The following is an 18,166-nucleotide window of genomic DNA, read 5'->3' on the forward strand; positions in this document are numbered from 1 at the left end:
TCTGGAGAATGGTCATGAGAAAGCCTGCTCTCTAATTCTCAGAGTGACACAGATCTTGGAAAGCCCAAGCTGCTCAGAATTAGTTATTCCTGCTGCTGATTGATGAGAGAACTCTGTCACTGTATATTACTGGTTTGCCTACTCAAAATGTGTGCTGTGGCTGAAGAGTGTGTTTAGTTCCAAGTCCCCACAGAAGCTTGCTGCTTTGAATATACTGAGCAAGTGTCAGTATATCAGGATTTCACCTGTATGGTAAAGATTTGTTGAAGTGTTGTTTTTTTCCTATTGCAATGTTCACTGGAAGATTCTGCTTAAAGGAGACTGTGCTATCCTGCTATCCCTGGATTATAAATACTCTCTCATACAGAGAGTGAGCGCTCTTCCATTGATTAAAGGGCCCCAACGTTGAGAGACTTTAAGTTTCATCCCACTGGCCAGTGGTTAGGTAGGATATTTCTGTTCTAGATAGTACTACTATAACAAATGTCAATAAGCTGTTTAACCTCATTAACAGTTATTGTTTCATGTGTCAATATCAATCTCATATGCCACCCTAGTCAGTGTGATACTAGTCAGTTTTTGGAGTCTTTGGCGAATGAAGAGTGATTTCTTACTAACTGTGTTATGCAAAGTGGTATCTGTGTTTTATGTACATTAACCGTGTTAAAACAGTTAGTTATTTTTCAGGGTTTGTTTTCTTCATTAAAACCCATATAAAATATTTTCAGAGTGTCGGGGTGTTCTGGGTATAATCAGAGGTGTCACCAGATTCAGGTGAGAGCTGAACCTATCTATCTAGCCAAGCATCACCCAAGGGTGTGCTACACACACACACACATATATATATATATATATATATATATATATATATATATATAACTTATATCCCACACAATTTAAAGCCACAACAGAGACAGAAAAGAAATTAGTAATACATGAATCTTTTATCCAGATATAACATAGGTTCTCATTTTTTTTCTTAATTATTAAATTATTTGCAAAGGCAAAAAAAAATAAAATTCTGTAACAAACAATCATTCAGCCAGAATCTATGTACCAACACCTGTATAATGATTTAGAGCTTATTCTCAAACACATACACTTACCAACCACTTTATTCTGTACACCTAACTAGTGCCAAGAGAATATCCCCCACACCATTACACCACCAGCCTGGATCATTGATACAAGGCAGGATGGATCCATGCTTTCATGTTGTTTATGCCAAATTCTGGTCCTACCATCTGAATGTCGTAGCAACCAGTCTGCCCGTTCTCCTCTGACCTGTGACATCAACAAGGCATTTTGTCCACACAACTGCCACTCACTGGATATTTTCTCTTTTTTGGACCATTCTCTATAAACCCTAGAGATGGTTGTGTGTGAAAATCAGCAGTTTTTAAAATACTTAGACCAGCCCATCTGGCACCAACAATCATGCCACGTTCAAAGTCGCTTAAATCCTCTTTCTTCCCCATTTTGATGCTTGTTTTGAACGTCATCTTCGCCATGTTTACATGCCTAACTGCATTGAGTTGCTGCCATGTGATTGGCTGATTAGCAATTTATGTTACCAAGCAATTGAACAGGTGTACCTAATAAAGTGGCCAGTGAGTGTAGAAGTTATTTTAGCTACATTTGTTACCTTAAACCGGAACTGTAATCAACATCAAAAATGACTTTGTTCTTACCTTTTTTACATGTTGACCCTGCTGTTATTTTCTACCTGCCATTAACAGACCAAGCTTTGCAGCAAAATTAACAGTTAGAGGGTTGAGACCAGGGGCGGACTGACAAATCATGGGGTCCCCGGGCAATACTGGATCATGGGGCCCCTGTGTCCTTGCCCCAAACTCAAAAAAGCCTATGAAAAAGGTACAAGGGGCATCTCATGGGGCCCCCTACTGACCCCGGGCCCACGGGCAGCGCCCGAGTTTCCAAATGGTCAGTCCGCCCCTGTTTGAGACAAACCTTTTAATACTAACAGGAGTGCTTACAATGGTCAATTTTTATTCATTTATTTAAAACCTTTATACCAAAAGGAAAAAAAAGAAACTGTTGCTGTAACTTCTTAAATGTGTAAGCTGAAGTTCAGCTTTTATAATCACTTATTTTAGTCCATATAAATTTACTAGTCCATCTAATCACGGCCATACATGCTCTAATAAATGATAGATGTATTTTTTGATGTTTTATTGTAGGTATCGTGTTATTTGGATGTATTTATGCCACACATGGGGTAGTAATTTTCAATCAATGGTTAAGATATGATCTCAATTTAGGATTGTAAGTTATTGATCACATCTCTGTTCCACCATGTATTCTGTAACCTGAATGCTCAAAACATAGTCATATTCATGAACAAAGTATCTCAATGTTGCCAGTCAATACAAAACAATCAGTCATTTTCCACCTTGGCCGACCGACTCAGTTTGATTGAATCCAATTTAAATCAATTGGGAGGGAAGTTATGGCTATTCGATTGTCTGCAGATTTAATGATTGTGTTTGAATCACACAACAATCAGATAATAAAATTCAAACGTGCACAACCATGACACTACATTCTCTACAGATTGACAATGCTGCTGTCCAAGGGTGTCTATGTAGCTCCTCCATAGATAAAGTGGAGGCGTGAACGTAGCCACCTTAAGACATTACATGTATGACAGTGGCAGGATCACCAAGTGAACATAAAAAAAACAGATAACTAATGCAGTCTAAGCACTAGTTAGCTGCCACATATTAAATGCTTGTTCTTGCTTTAAAGTACCTGTCCCATGAACACAAAGTTTAATTCACAAACATAGGTATCAAATAAGTTTGAAATTTGCATTTTGTCACATGTAATGATATGAAATTTAATTATTTAAAACCTTTATTGCTCATGAACCTCTTCTCCTCAATAGACAACTCATATTTCCTTAAACTTTTACCAGATATAATGTAGATTTTTGTAAGTTTTGCATAATTATTCTGTACATTATTTTCTACATTAAAAAGCACATACAGATTAAAAGCTGCACTTCCAATAGCACATTTATCATTGCATCAGTTCCATCATCATCATTACAAACAAAATATTTGCATGTTTGCAATTGCATCTTAAAAGTTGTGACAAACTTATTTTAGCAATTCAAGTGCCTGTGTCTGTCCAGTCCCTCTTCCCATGACAATCTTATTTGAGATACCAGGAGGGTGCCCTTAAAGAGACAAACCACGGAACAGCATTCAACTGGCTAAAAATAGAGATCAATATCCTTTCTTAATACTGCATTATTATTAATGTACTGGCAAATTAGAATGTACTAAACTGTGCAATAATCCTGTTTATGATCAGAAATCATGTGGACAACTGACTTTACAGAAGGTTTGAGCTGTTATCTGACTCTAAATATAGTAAACTAGAATGTGTTAGCAAATATTAATTTATGAAATTTGGCAGTTCTAGAAAAACAGCTGCAGAAACAACCAAACATATCTCTTGCAAGCATTTTGGCCTCAATATAACGCAGACTAAGGTTTTCCTCAGGATTCACAAAACTTTCACCCAAGATTCACACATATTCTAATTGGATTCAATTAATTGTTGTGTAAAAGTTATTAAATAGACCAATAAGTGTTCATCGTACAACAAAGACATCATACACACCTATACATGATACAATGCATTTCTGAGGAAGACAAGCCTTCTGTATGGGATCCTGAAAACTTCAGCAGTAAAAGTTGTAGTAACTTTATCTCCAATTTAGCTCCATCTCTAGATATATATCTAAGCTTACCGTGCAGAAATCAGAACATCAGCTCCTCGGACAAGGTAAGCAGAGCAAATCCAGAGGAAGCAGGTAAATATTGTGTGTTTGCTGAATCCCAATCCTGAACTGATTGCTTCCTCCACCCGGCCAAATCTCCAGCAGCAGCTGTCACTCACAACACGCGCTGCCCACCATCTATTTATAGACATCCAGGCATAGGGACAGTCACATTTTCCAGGAGGGTTCAGTGTCTTGGGAAGAGACTGGACATTACTGGGGGAGGGTAAAAACATAGAAGAGACAACTATACGTAATGTGTTTTGGTAGCTGAGATTTGTTTACTTGTCGTTTATGACACTTGCGTCATTTTACTTGACATCATATTGTAATTGGTTTTGCAATAGTGTAGAACATAACTATGTTTCAAGGCTAAAATACATGTTCTATTCAACTATCAGAAGAACAGCAGTACCATTTTCACTACTACACCACAGTGGCTTAGGGGTTAGCACTTCTGCTTTGCAGCACTGGGATCTCTGGTTGTAAACTCAGGGTGTAAAAGGGTGTAAATGGGACCCCCACCCTTAACCAGCTCCCCTGTGACAGCATGCAGGGTTTTTTCACCTTTACAACAGCTATCACTTTTGAAATCACTTGTAGGCAGGCCCTGATCATGTGACTGAGTTACACAAATGCTCTCATCCAGAAACCACCTGAATCAGGGCAGACTAAGGCCTATGTCACAGGCTGCACACAGTCCACAGCCCTCTCAATACTCCATTGTACCCGTATACGTGCATGTTTGGTGTGTCAGAAACATGGAGGGCCCTGTACACCCACTAACCATACATCAATATCCCTTTTTAGGGATCCTTTGGATGAACTGTGATTTACAATACTGGAGGATCGTAGAGCTCATGGAATTGTATCTCTCTACCTAATGCTTGATAATAGCGGCTTCAATATCATTTACATCTGCCTTAACAGCGGTGGGTGTTTTACTAGATTTAATAAGCACTCATATCTCTGTTTTTGCTATATATGACTATGATGCTATGATTGTTTTTATTTTGGTTACTTTATGGTTACTATTGTCACTTTTTATATATAGCCTGCCTCTGTGGCTATCGGTTCGGCCTCAGCGCTTTCCTGGGAGGGCCTTGGCCCGGTTAGTGCCTGTCTGGATGCAGTATGGGGAGGAGTTATGGACCTGGTCACACATCAAATGTTTTTAATATGGTGTAAATTCAATTATTGATGCTTTTTCACTTGGTCTCTATCACAGTATGCCGTGACTATTATGATTTTGACATTTATATAACAATATTGTCTACAACTATCATTATAATTATTGTATGACTTTAATATATGTGTTTCAGTCTTTAGAGGCCACATGTCTTATTTACAGAGTTTTTTTACCCAGAAGAAGGAGTAAAGTTACCCTGAAACACGTTGGATGCTACCTAGGAACTCTGTTATGTTGACATAATTTTGTATGGTATCATTGTGATTACTGAATGTAAAACCGCCTATTCAATGTTTTATGACTCTCATCTATGTATAATAAAAATGGATGTAACATTTATATACTCTGGTGATGCCTATAAAGTCCCACTTAGGGGGGTTGATTTATCCTATACAAGTTTGCACTTTAGGGATGTTTGGCATCCAGTAGATATACCTCAGGTTCACCTTTCTTATATACACGAATATCAATGACACTCATCCAGCTGGGGACACTTCTTGGATTGGGCTCAACATCTTCACATGGTTACAAGATAGGCTTCCACTCCCCTATCCACCACCATCCCCTAGCCCGACAAGATTTACTCAGAGTTGCTTCCACCAGGATCCTCCTTTTAATGTGTGTTTCTCATGCTATGTACAGTTTAGCATTGGCTTAACAGGGCACTATCCCACTTCACAGCAGCAATGATACTAAGGTTCCACTCCAGAAATGTGAAGCTGCCACAGGCTCGGTTCAACTCAATTTCATTGAGGTAGTTCACATAACTACAAGTCAGCCATGAGCAGTTTTTCCCTTTGTGAAAGTGTACTTTCAGTGCTCAATAGCAGGGATACCCATCTGAGGGGTGGCAATGAGAGGAGTTAAGTCCTTACACTATCTTTCTCTTTGGCTTTTCTCTTCCCATCACCAGCCTGGACTCTCTCTGGACTCCCCTCGCTAAGCTTCTATATGATCCTACCAGGAGTATTTAAAGAAAAAGCATTCTTTAAAAGGGCAACCAATTAACACCTGCCTACATAATGCCACATTGTTCATTCACAGAGATCTGCGAATGAATGCATTACAAGTCCCATCTGCCACGTGGTAGAGTTACTTACAGTGGAACACAGTGCAGTGATAAACTCACTAACAGCTCACTGACAATTCTTCCAGTTCTTCAATGTGTGTGTGTTTTTTTCCGTCCATTCCTGTGCATTGGCAGTCCATTCATTTAAATATGCTTTAGTGAAACTAAATTCCACAGTACTCACTTCTCCTCCCTCTCTGGTGCCAGCCATCTTCTCTTCACTTTCTTCCGGGTGCCAGGTCTTTGGCCATTTTGGACCCAGCCCCTCCTGGATCATTCGGTGCGCCCTGCAGTGTAGGGTGTGTGAGGTAGGGACAGAGACCACCGGCTACAGAGAGGTAAGATTTGAACAGGGAAAGGTTCTGGTGGAGGAGGGTCCGCTTATAATTAGTCCTGTAACCACTGGAAATAACCTGGTTTGGGAACCCTTCTGCCAGCCTGCACATCATTATTATTATTATTATTATACAGTATTTATATAGCGCCAAAGGGTTTGCTCAGCGCTGTACATTATAGTGGGGGACAGTACATGAGACAATACAGTAACAAAACAATACAATACAAGAGGGGTTCGAGGGCCCTGCTCTTTCAAGTTTACAATCTAGAAGGGAGGGGATAGTGGCACAGGAGGAAGTGGGGGATGGAGTGGTAGGAGGAGTGGAGGAGATCAGCAGTTAGGTGAGGGTGGGGTAGGCTTCCCTGAAGAGATGGGTTTTCAGGGTGCGCCTAAAAATGATTTGGATCCTTGCACCCTGTGTTGCCAGCGCAGCACCCTGTTGGCTATTCTAGGGGGCTAATTGGATTCTTCTGAGCTATGCTAAGCACTGCAGGCAGGGTCAATCGCCCTGCACATGGGGTACCCTTGCTGTGTCGTGTTCATCAATGCCTCGGAAAAAGGCGGAGACTGCTTTCTGGGAAATTAAACCTTAATGCAGTTCTCCAGCTTAGAGATGGCCATACACTGTACACTGAGTGAATAAACTGGATTCCAGCTACTCTGCTCCTGTTTCAATGCACACCTTGACTGTAACTGCAATTGCAATTTGGGGGGACATGCTGAGCTTACACACACTCCTCCCATCCATAGTATCTCTGACACCTCACTCCCAGTGACAGAATGGGGTCCTGCTGTGAACCTAGCGAGGGCCTCATGTGTGCACTTTGTCTTCTTACTCTCCTGTACCTGGCAGCTAGACTGAAGGTCTCTGTGACGGTGATCTGCTCCTGTTGATATGGGAGATCGACTGCTAGGGGAGGTAGTCCCAGAGACAACCCCCTCACTACCGGAGTATGCTTAACTTGGCACAAGTAGCATTCTTCACAACAGGCTGCATGTAATGGTTACCAGACTTCCGTTACCCTTGGCAACTGCTTGTTCTTACTCTGTACCATGTTAACTCTTGGAGAGCCATCTTCATACCCCAATGTGCTTTAATTGACCTAGCTGCAGATGGCTATGTGTAATGTGCTGGTTACTTTCACACACTCATTCAAAAAACTTCAGAACAGGCATGACAATGGTTCAAAGGCTTTACCGAAAAACTTTAGCATAACAGAATAACAGTTCAACAGGCAAAGTCTTTCCCCAACTAAACCCTGGCTTCAGTCATAGCTGTCCCAGCATACCTGCCCAGGTTGAGATTTCATTAATGGTAGAGTCCATGATGGTGGTCCCCATAAAGATGGTGTCTTCTAGGGGGACTGCAAGTTCCAGCAGTCCTCTTACATGGTGGTGGTTACGTTCAGCAGCAGACCCCCCTGTGATGGTTGTGCGGACTGGGCACATGACAGGCTGTGTGTGTAGCAGCCATGTTGTTCAGAATTCAGCCATTACATTTTATTTCTCATTTTCTTTTCTGTTTTAAAACCAGAGATCCAGCAGCTCCAGCTCCCCCCACACTCCGTTCCAGAACATAGTTATAGTTTCAGAGGTGCCTTGAGTCAACAAGGGTCTGGGTCTTCAAATGACTGTTTTTCTCCACTTAGGCCAGAGATCTGGTAGGCCCTCTAGCAATCAACTCCTACAGTTTATCACTTTCTGGAGGGGACTAGAAGTGACCTATTGGAAAGCGAAATCCTTCAGTTCTGTCACACATGGTTTGTAGGGCAATGAAAGCACTAGGAATACATAGTGTGCTAGAAAATGTCTACCCAGAAAGCACCCAGGCTTGGGCTGACCTCTCCGAGACCTCTGCCCAATTCACAACTTACAATATGATACAAACATATGGTACAAATAAACACAGTGACATCCCCATGGCCACTCCTCAGCTGCTTAACTGGTCAGATGGTCACTGACAACAGTCCCTTGATACCAGAGAAAAAGAGACTGCTACAGGAGTAGACAGCTCTTGTTTTAGCATCAACCAAGCAACACCAACCTGGACTTTAGAGAGCCACTGTACCATTTTTGTTTGGTCAATTGGACACTGCTAAAACCAAGAGATGTGAAAGTATTGTTCATTTTCATTTTGACATTTTTCATTATTAAACCATATTTAGAAAAGTGTTGAAATTGTCTCTAAAGGTTTTAATGCAAACTAAAAGAATCCTTGTCTCTTGAAGAGTGTTATTATAGTATACATCTCTGAACATACCTGTCTGTGGTGACAGTGTGTGTTGCAGACGTTTATTCTAAAATCATAGTTGTTATTGCTAAGACTGTGAGTTTCCTACTTCTTGGTGGTGGCGTTTAATGGGTTAATTGCTTAACTAACTTAACCTAGTGACAAATTGCTCTCAGGCTGCTGTCACCTAGAATGGGGGCCTGCAAGCTAGAAAATCTTTGTGGACTGTACAGCTGAGAGTGGCACTGTTATGTAAGCGCAGTGTGAGATTCGCCAGTCCTTTGTCATGAGTTGGTGAGAAAGGCAGGGGTCAGGCACCATGTTCGTCATACCTCCCGACAGGACTCGTGGCTACAAGACCTCGATTCTGAGCAGATTCCCACACACTCTTGCTCTCTCTGGGACCTGGTCCCTTGTCCCTTTTTTATCACCACTGGACCAGGAGGGCGGACCCAAAAAGCCCTCAAACTTAGACAATGGGAACAGCAACAAAAGACTTTAACTGTTTCCCCCTAGTTAAGGCAGCCATATTAACTAACCTGCCTACAACCCTGTGACAGACCGCCTGGCAACCAAGCCCTGGGTGCTTCCATCAGAGAACAGCTTCCTTGCCACTGGGGAATTGCACCCAAGACTAGGCAACACTAGCTTAGGTGCAAAACTAGAACTCTTTATTGAACAGAAATACAGGTTTTTATACATTTCAGAAATAGGGGCAGCCACCACATAAACATTAAAAACAAACATTACACATTGGGATAAACATCCCACACTGATTAGATAATGAAGTTGACACCAGACTAATCCCATCATGCAGGAACCTCCAGGAGGACCAAACAATAGGTGACTCAATTAACACAATTAACAATGGGACAAATACACAATGGTAAACATATCACACCATACTAAACAGATTACAGCAAGAGACTTCAGCATCAGGTTGTTTCGAGCTGAGTATATTAACATCTGCTTATAGTCTCTGACTCTGGGGGGGTTAAGCAGTCAATGCTGGTTTGGACACATAGACCCCAAATCTGTATATTGGTCCTCCAGTTCTCAGAGTCTGTGTGTTTCGGGGACACATGGACTTGAATCCAAAGTAAAAAGGTCCCCCCAGGCACACACCTCCCAAAGAACAGAGTCCCCTCAGATGCCAGTACCCATGGTCAGTAGGCAAGAGGCTAGCCTGCAATCCCCTCCATAAGACCCTGTCCCAGTTGTGCCTATAACAACTATCTGGGAAGCCTGGGGGGACCTGTTTAAAGCTCAACTGCAGGAAAATTTAAAAAAAATTCTCTCTTGCAGAGGGAACCCCGTACTGGCTGATGAAAACATAAACACTAATGTATGGTATAACTTTGTTGCTGCAGAATGGCTATAAGGTTCTTGGAAATTTTTAACTGTGTTCCCTTCTTTTGTGAACACTTTTCCTCTAATTTTTCTCAATTTTAACATGTCAAAAAGGGGCCAAATCTCCACATTTCACGAGATAGAAACGAATTAACATGTAGACATTTTTAGGTGCAAATGTGTAGTCCCTAGTCGAAGCATGGTGAATCCTCCACACTTCACTTAGTTGGCGCTGGTAGAGAAGGCATTTTGGTGTGTGTAAGGTGGAGTCGGAAAGAGATGAGACGTTCTAAAATGTGGTTTTAGGCAAAATTAAAGTACCATACAGGGAATAGTCTGTAAGTACTGCAATGTGCATTCTAGGAATGGGGCATGGTCTGTCATAGGGAGACAGACTGTGGCAAACGGGGCCTATTGACAAACTATGCAGCCCATAACAAGGAATGTGCTCCCCTCTTCATCCCACCACATTTCCAAATTGCAGGGAATATGTTTGAAAACAGACTGCTCGCTTTTCCTCCTTACCACGTTGTGATGGACGCGGCATCAGACCCCAGCCCTTCTCACCAAACTCGTGACCGGAGGACTAGCCAATCTAACACCACGCTGTCACGTGCGTAACAATGCCACACCCGCTGCACCCTGCACACCGATGTTCCAGTTAATTGGGCAACGATCGGCGTACCGGCAGCCTGAATGCGATTGTTACTGGTTCAGGTTAATTACGCAATTAATCCTTCACACTGCCACCATCTCCTTTTTATACAGAGAAAGAGGAAACTCAGCAATACACTAGGATGATTGGTTAACCATTAGTATCCCGCTATCTCTACAGACCAGTTATACAGAGGGTTAAATACTCATAGTAGCGTTCTTCAGCGGCAGGGACTCGTAAGTTACATTCAAGAGCTATAGAAACAGTTCAACACTTTCAGAAAGTAAGATTTATCACCAAAAGGTCAAAAGGGTGAAGAAAAAATATTTACAGAAAGAAGATGTAACCAATATATATATATATATATATATATATATATATATATATATATAAATATACAGAGCACAACAGCACAGCAAACAGATAACAGAAAGAAGTTTAGGTAAATACTTGCCAAATAAATGTCTGGGGATAAGCAGTTTCAAGTCTGATGAGCTAAACAAAAGGATTTCTGGTCTTGCACTTAGTTGCGATGGTCCAACAAGACTCTTGGTCAGCTAGATGGTACAGAGCCAACGTCCTGACTTGTCTGACTGAACACAAAAGAAAAAAAACTCTTCTTTTCTAAGACAAACTCAACTGGAATCTTCTTATCACGGCCAAGCCAATACCTTATTTGGCAAAAGAATTGTTAGGCAGGGCTCAGCATCATACGCTGCTTGCATTCCTGAGGGAGGGGAATGAGGAGATACATGAAACCTTCTTAATACAGCGAGAGCCTGTACCTGGCTCTTATATGCACGATACTACACCTTCAGGTGTTTGCATAGGAGTTTAAGAGAAATACCACAATGCAGAAATTTGGAGCAAAATGTAGACCTGCACCTCTCCCTGTGTGCATGAGTGTGACACACGTGTCAATCGCTATCTGAATGTGGTTCATTCTTCAGAGGAGGAGCACATTTGTCTAAATCCAGCCTTAGAGAACCTTCCCACCCTCCTTCAGACACACACTTATCGCTTTGGTGACAAAAGTTTCACCAGACAGGGAAGGGAAAAATCTGAGACCCAGACAAGAATACAAAACTAACTTGGTTCTACTCTTTAATACTGGAAAAAACATTTTTTATTGCTACTGTGGCATTAGAGATTTTCTTTCACCTTCTGCCTGCATAAATTTTTGTCACTGGGATAGTAAGTGAGGGGAAATCTTGCGAAAACTGAGATAACAGCAAACCTCAACAGGGGTTCTAATCCTTACCCATTCTATTTAAAATTAAAAATAAAAAAAATGTTTTAGCTGGATATACACTTTTATGCTAGTACAAATAACAAAAAAAGCATCATGCACAAATTTCTAGAATATCAAAAGAGAAAGATAAAAGACAACACTAAAGGAGCACAAGAAAAAGAATAGTACCAATGAGAATGAGAAGAGTGGAACTGAAGTAACATTAATAGTTCTTTGAATGCATGACACTGGGTGACCTTCGGTTGTGCTGATACCTGAACTCTGATATACCCTGGGCCCTTTCGTATCCACATCAGATTAGCAGCTCCTTTGTGCAGACACTGATGCAAGTGATATTGGTTTCCTTTTACCTAATCACATGGCACCACTCACTTTTGAATCAAAGCTCTGGAAATTCTCTACATGACCAATTACATACTACAATAAGAACACAATATGACACCTTCCACGGCTGCAGAAAATGCTACTCTGAAAATAATATTAGAATTAGGGTGCATTCACACCTGTAAATGTTCTCTGACACTGATTAAATGTGAGCACCCCAACGGTTCCCAGAGATTAGCTGCGGGAGGCAGCCCCAATGAAAGCAATGGGAGGCACCAGCCATGGGGTTAAACTCAACTATGGGGAAAACCAGAATGATTCCTTGCAGTGTTTGTACTAAAAACATTGAATGCTCATTTAGGTCTAGGTTAGAGGAAACAAGTTTTACTTACCCATTCCTCAGCTCCCTCCATGCTGATAGACTAGTCCCTTTATGTGCCGGCATTCTTAGGTCTCCTGACATCATCAAATACAATGCAAGACCCATAGCCTTGCATTGGACCTGAGGATGCTGAGGGACAGTCCTCTGCTGGAGTGTAGGGAGAAAAATGTTTGTTCTTGTGCCTTTGCATAATTCCGCATGAACTGTCTTGATCCGGTCTCGAAAGCTGTGTACGAACAATCAGATTATCAGACGGTTGCTCCGCAAGCGGTATTTTAAATCCGATTTTTTCAGCATTGTCATTATAAGTTGTCCTCCTCATTTGGATGACAAACATCTCCCCTTCCTCTTTTCTCAATTATATAGGAAGGACATTTTTAAATTCACACAAGATATCTGTATTCTGACTCCAACTGTTGTAATAGTGACTTATCCCTTCCTGAGATCTCTACGCCTGACCTGAATGTAGCAGAGACAGTCACTGCAGACAATCTTCGTCAGATAACTAAACTCAGCAAAACTCATGCCATCCACTAATGTTTGTAGTGCATGCAGGAAGTTGAGACAAACAATTCGATGCAGTAGATGTTGAAGTGTTTAATATTTATCAAAATGAATATTTTCTTTTACCTAGCCTCAAGGTGTGCTTTGTAAGAACATTACAGGAGCTCATAAATGCAGAAGAGATAATTACATCATACAAAGGGTGGTTGGGACAAGTGTAAATCTGAAACTGCATAAAGTGTTCACTGTATTAAAGCAGATCATTATATGTATTATATTTAATATGTACTATAATTATATGTATTAAAGTCCAATTATTGACAGTCATTCTTCTGTTGGGGTTTCTGCTTGCTTTCTCATAAAAAGAAAATACAGTAAAACCTTGGATTGCAAGCATAATTAGTTCCAGAAACATGCCTGTAATCCAAAGCACTCATATGTCAAAGCAACTTCCCCCATCAGAAATAATGGAACCTCAGGTTATTTGTTCCACAACCATTTATACATTAAAAAAATGATTACAGTAATACAAAATACTGTACAGTATTAAGTAAAAATAAAACAAATTAACATTTTACCCTTGAAAAGATATGTTGCTGGCGTGAGGGAAACAAGAGAGGAGAGGAGGAGGGTTATTGTGTAGGACGTCTATCACTAACGGGATCACTGCTATTTGTTGGCTCACTGGAATCTTTTTCTGTTTGTGCGACTTTAACAAGGAACTTATCCAATGACACTTGCTTTTGCCTCCTTTTGAGGATTTGGTGGAAATGTGACATTGCATTATCATTCATTTTATTTATCGTTCACACTGCTACAGCCTTATTCGGGTGGTGCTTTTCTACAAAATTTTGCACTGTCTCGCACATTTTGCACATCTCCCTAATCTCATTTGAAGTGAGGGATTCCTCTGCCTTTTTATCCTCTTCTTCAGACAAGATGTCCTCCATAACCTCTTGCTGTTGCTCGCCATGCAGATCCATCAGTTTGTCATCAGATCCATCAGACTGATGTACTACTCGTATTGCAGGACATCGCTTGTTTCTCAAGTTAAAATTTTAAAAAAAATTTGCTAGTCTTGCAAAACATTTGCAGACCAAGTTACTCGCAATCCAAGGTTTACTGTACAACAAAATCTCTCATTCATTAATCAATACTGGTTATCATGTATAATATTATCTTTCATATACTGTTGCTTGTAGTCCCTTACCCCTTCAATATCTTTAATACAGTAGATGTTAACCCTATAGCTCTGTACTTACTGGGTAAAGACTTTTGTAAATATAGATGCCATGGTATATTTGTGCCAATCCACTGGCACTGAGGTATTTTTAGAAATGAGTCTAAAGTCATCAAAAGTAGGGCACAACGGCTTGGAAATAACTTTTTGAACTTTTGTGGAAGAAATCCTTTTGGCCCAAAACTTTTTCTCTATTTTTGGATCACTCCAGCTTTTGGTACACTTTACAGTGCCTTGAAAAAATATTCCTAGCCCTTGAAATTTTCCACATTTTGTTATGTTTCAACCATAAATGTAAATGTATATTATTGGGATTTTATGTAATAGACCAGCAAAAGTGGCACATAAATGTGAAGTGGAAGGAAAATGATAAATGGTTTTCAAAGTTTTTTAGAAATACTTATCTGAAAAGTGTGGCTTGCATTTGTATTAAGCCCCTCGAGTCAATACTTTATAGAACTAGAATTCTGATGTATTTTCCGGTATTCAGAGATTTGGAAGTATCCAAATTATAAATTACAATAGTAATGAATTTAAACAAATCTGAAATAATGAAACGAAAATTCAACCAAGATTTGAATCGATTCAAATTAAAAAACAAATTCAAATTTGAAAACCAATTTGAATTTTAAAACAAGAATAGAATAAAATAGAACATAAAATAAAGAACTAGAAAACAATAGAACATAAAAGAATAGAATAGAATAGAATAGAGGAAAAAAGAACAGAATAGAAAATAAAAGAATAGAACACAATACAGTAGAAAATAATAGAGTAAAAAAGACCAAAAAAGAAATAGAAAATAAAGGAATAGAAAAAAATAGAATTCATTGGAATAGAAAAGAATAGAATTCATTAGAATAGAAAAGATTAGAATAGCAAAATCAAAGAATAGAATAGAAAAGAATACAGAAGATTAGAATAGAAAATCAAAATATAGAATAGAAAATAATAGAATCAATTAAAATAGAATAGAAAAGATTAGAATAGAAAATAAAAGAGTAGTAAGCAAGATAGAACAGAAAATAAAAGAATAGAATTAGAATAGAATAGTGTAGTATAGAAAAACAATAGAATAGAATAAAATAGAAAGAATATAACTGCTTTCCAAAATTTGAATTTTGAATAGAATGAATTTGAATTCAAACAGATTACATCAGAATAGAATATAAAATAATAGAATAGATTAGAAAAGACCAAAATACTTTACAAAACGTTGTGAGCTGTGCTATGGTGATGTTAGTAGTGGTCAACAAAGGCACTGTGAAAATTTTGCTGAAATAGAAATCTCCAATATGGTCACGTAACTCTTCATATAGCCCATATACCATCAAAAACACATATGGATTGCGGATTATGGATGGTAACATTAGAATTATGTTCAAATCCATTAGAATAGTTTTTGAATCCATTGGAATTGTTTTGGAATCAATTAGAATTATTTTTTAATCCGTTTGAAATTTCGAATTCGGTCGAATTCGAATAAACAAAACAAATTCCAAAAAACGAACCAAATGAATTTAATTAATCAAACAAAACAAAGTTAGTCAAATAACGAATCAAACCAAAATGAAACAAAACTATTTTTTTCATTTTGCACATGTCTATATACAGTAGAACCACCTTTCACTGCAATTACAGCTGCAAGTCTCTTTGAGGATGTCTCTACCAGCTTTGCATATCTAGAGAGTGAAATGTTTGCCCATTCTTCTTTGCAAAATAGCTCAAGCTCTGTCAGATTGGATGGAGAGCATCTGTGAACAGCAATTTTCAAGTCTTGCCACGGATTCTCAATTGGATTTAGGTCTGGGACTTTGACTGGGCCATTCGAACACATGAATATGCTTTGATCTAAACCATTCCATTGTAGCTCTGGCTGTATGTTTAGGGCTGTTGTCCTGCTGGAAGGTGAACCTCTGCCCCAGTCTCAAGTCTTTTGCAGACTCTAACAGATTTTCTTCTAAGATTGCCCTGTATTTGGCTCCATCCATCTTCCCATCAACTCTGGCCAGCTTCCTTGTCCCTGCTGAAAAAAAGAATCCCCACAACATGATGTTGCCACCACCATGTTTCACGGTGGGGATGGTGTGTTCAGGGTGATGTACAGTGTTAGTTTTCTGCCACACATAGTGTTTTGCTTTTAGACCAAAAAGTTCAATTTTGGTGTCATCTGACCAGAGCACCTTTTTCACATGTTTGCTGTGTCCCCCACATGGCTTCTCGCAAACTGCAAATGGGACTTTGTATGACTTTCTTTCAACTATGGCTTTCTTCTTGCCACTCTTCCATAAAGGACAGATTTGGGGAGTGCACAACTAATAGTTGACCTGTGGACAGATTCCCCCACCTAAACTGTGGATCTCTGCAGCTCCTCCAAAGTTACCATGGGCCTCTTGGCTGCTTCTCTGATTAATGCTCTCCCCTGGCCTGTCAGTTTAGGTGAATGGCCATGTCTTGGTTTGAAGTTGTGCCATACCTTTTCCATTTTCGGATGTTGGATTGAACAGTGCTCCGTGAGATGTTCAAAGTTTGCGATATTTTTTATAACCTAACCCTGTTTTAAACTTCTCCACGACCCTATCCCTGACCTGTCTGGTGTGTTCCTTGGCCCTCGTGATGTTGTTTGTTCACTAATGTTCTCTAACAAACCTCTGAGGGCTTCACAGAACAGCTGTATTTATACTGAGATTAAATTACACACAGGTGGACTCTATTTACTAATTAGGTGACTTCTGAAGGCAATTGGTTACACTAGATTTTAGTCAGGGATATCAGAGTAAAGGGGGCTGAATACAAATGCATACCACACTTTTCAGATATCTATTTGTAAAAAAATTTGAAAACCATTTATCATTTCCCTTCCACTTCACAATTATGTGCCACTTTGTGCTGGTCTATCACATAAAATTCCAGTAAAATACATTTAAATTTTTGTTGTAACATGACAAAATTTGGAAAATGTCAAGGGGTATGAATACTTTATCAAGGCACTGTAAAGTGTACCAAAAGCTGGAGTGATCCAAAAATAGACAAAAAGATTTGGGCCAAAAGGATTTTTTCCACAAGTGGTCAAAAAGTTATTTCCAATCCGTTGTGCCCTACTTTTGATGAACTTTAGACTCATTTTTAAAAATATCTCGGTGCCAATGGATTGGCACAAATACACCATGGCATACTATGTCCCTCACTAATATGTGAGGCCACTGGGTGTGCTGTATGAACTGTTCTGGACATTAAAACTGAAATTTTATAGATAAGCAACTCTTATTCTCATACTGATTAGTGGCTCCAAATTAAAAATAACTACTGCAGTAGGGGACAGACACAAAAAAAACCCAGACACTCCACATCTTTCCAAATACCTATTCTGGTTATTTGGCACATTTGAATGCAGTAATATCCCCTTAGGAGTCGCTAAGTTTTGGGTCCCCCTATAGTCCTGCACAGCCAAGCAACACGCATCCTCCCATCCAAACATGGATCCAGGAGACAGTAACCAAGCAATCAAGCTCAAACAAGCCTTGAGCTTGATTTTTTTGGGGGGGGATTTTACTAGGGGAATTAGAGCTTGGATAGGGTAAGGGTGTATGGGATGCACAAGGGTATGGCAACAGAGGACAATCTTCCTGAATTAAGTACAAGTCTCTTTTAGTAGCAAAAGAACAAATCTTTCTTGGAGAGCTAGCCAGCATCTCCTGTAGTACCACCCCAGACTCTAGATACTCCTTATCCAGTCATTCTGGGTGAATCCCTGGGAAGGGGATCCAGTGACTGTCACTTTAGGAGAAGACAGTCCTGGGTAGAAGTTAACTCAGTTCCCCAC

At 39.8% G+C, this 18,166-nt stretch overlaps 1 protein-coding gene across 1 annotated transcript in view; it reads right to left on the bottom strand.

Moving 5' to 3' along the window:
- The window catches only part of ALPK3 (alpha kinase 3), a 185,019-nt gene extending 181,085 nt beyond the window's left edge, over positions 1-3,934 (bottom strand). Inside the window, exon 1 of the mRNA XM_089655336.1 lies at positions 3,782-3,934. The gene's annotated coding sequence lies outside the window, so the exon portion shown is untranslated. The remainder of the gene's footprint in view (positions 1-3,781) is intronic.
- Positions 3,935-18,166: the final 14,232 nt, after the last annotated feature.

Source organism: Staurois parvus, unplaced genomic scaffold, assembly GCF_062004578.1.
Source record: "Staurois parvus isolate SC_StPar_1 unplaced genomic scaffold, SC_StPar_1.0 ptg000832l, whole genome shotgun sequence".
Classification (NCBI taxonomy): Eukaryota; Metazoa; Chordata; class Amphibia; order Anura; family Ranidae; genus Staurois; species Staurois parvus.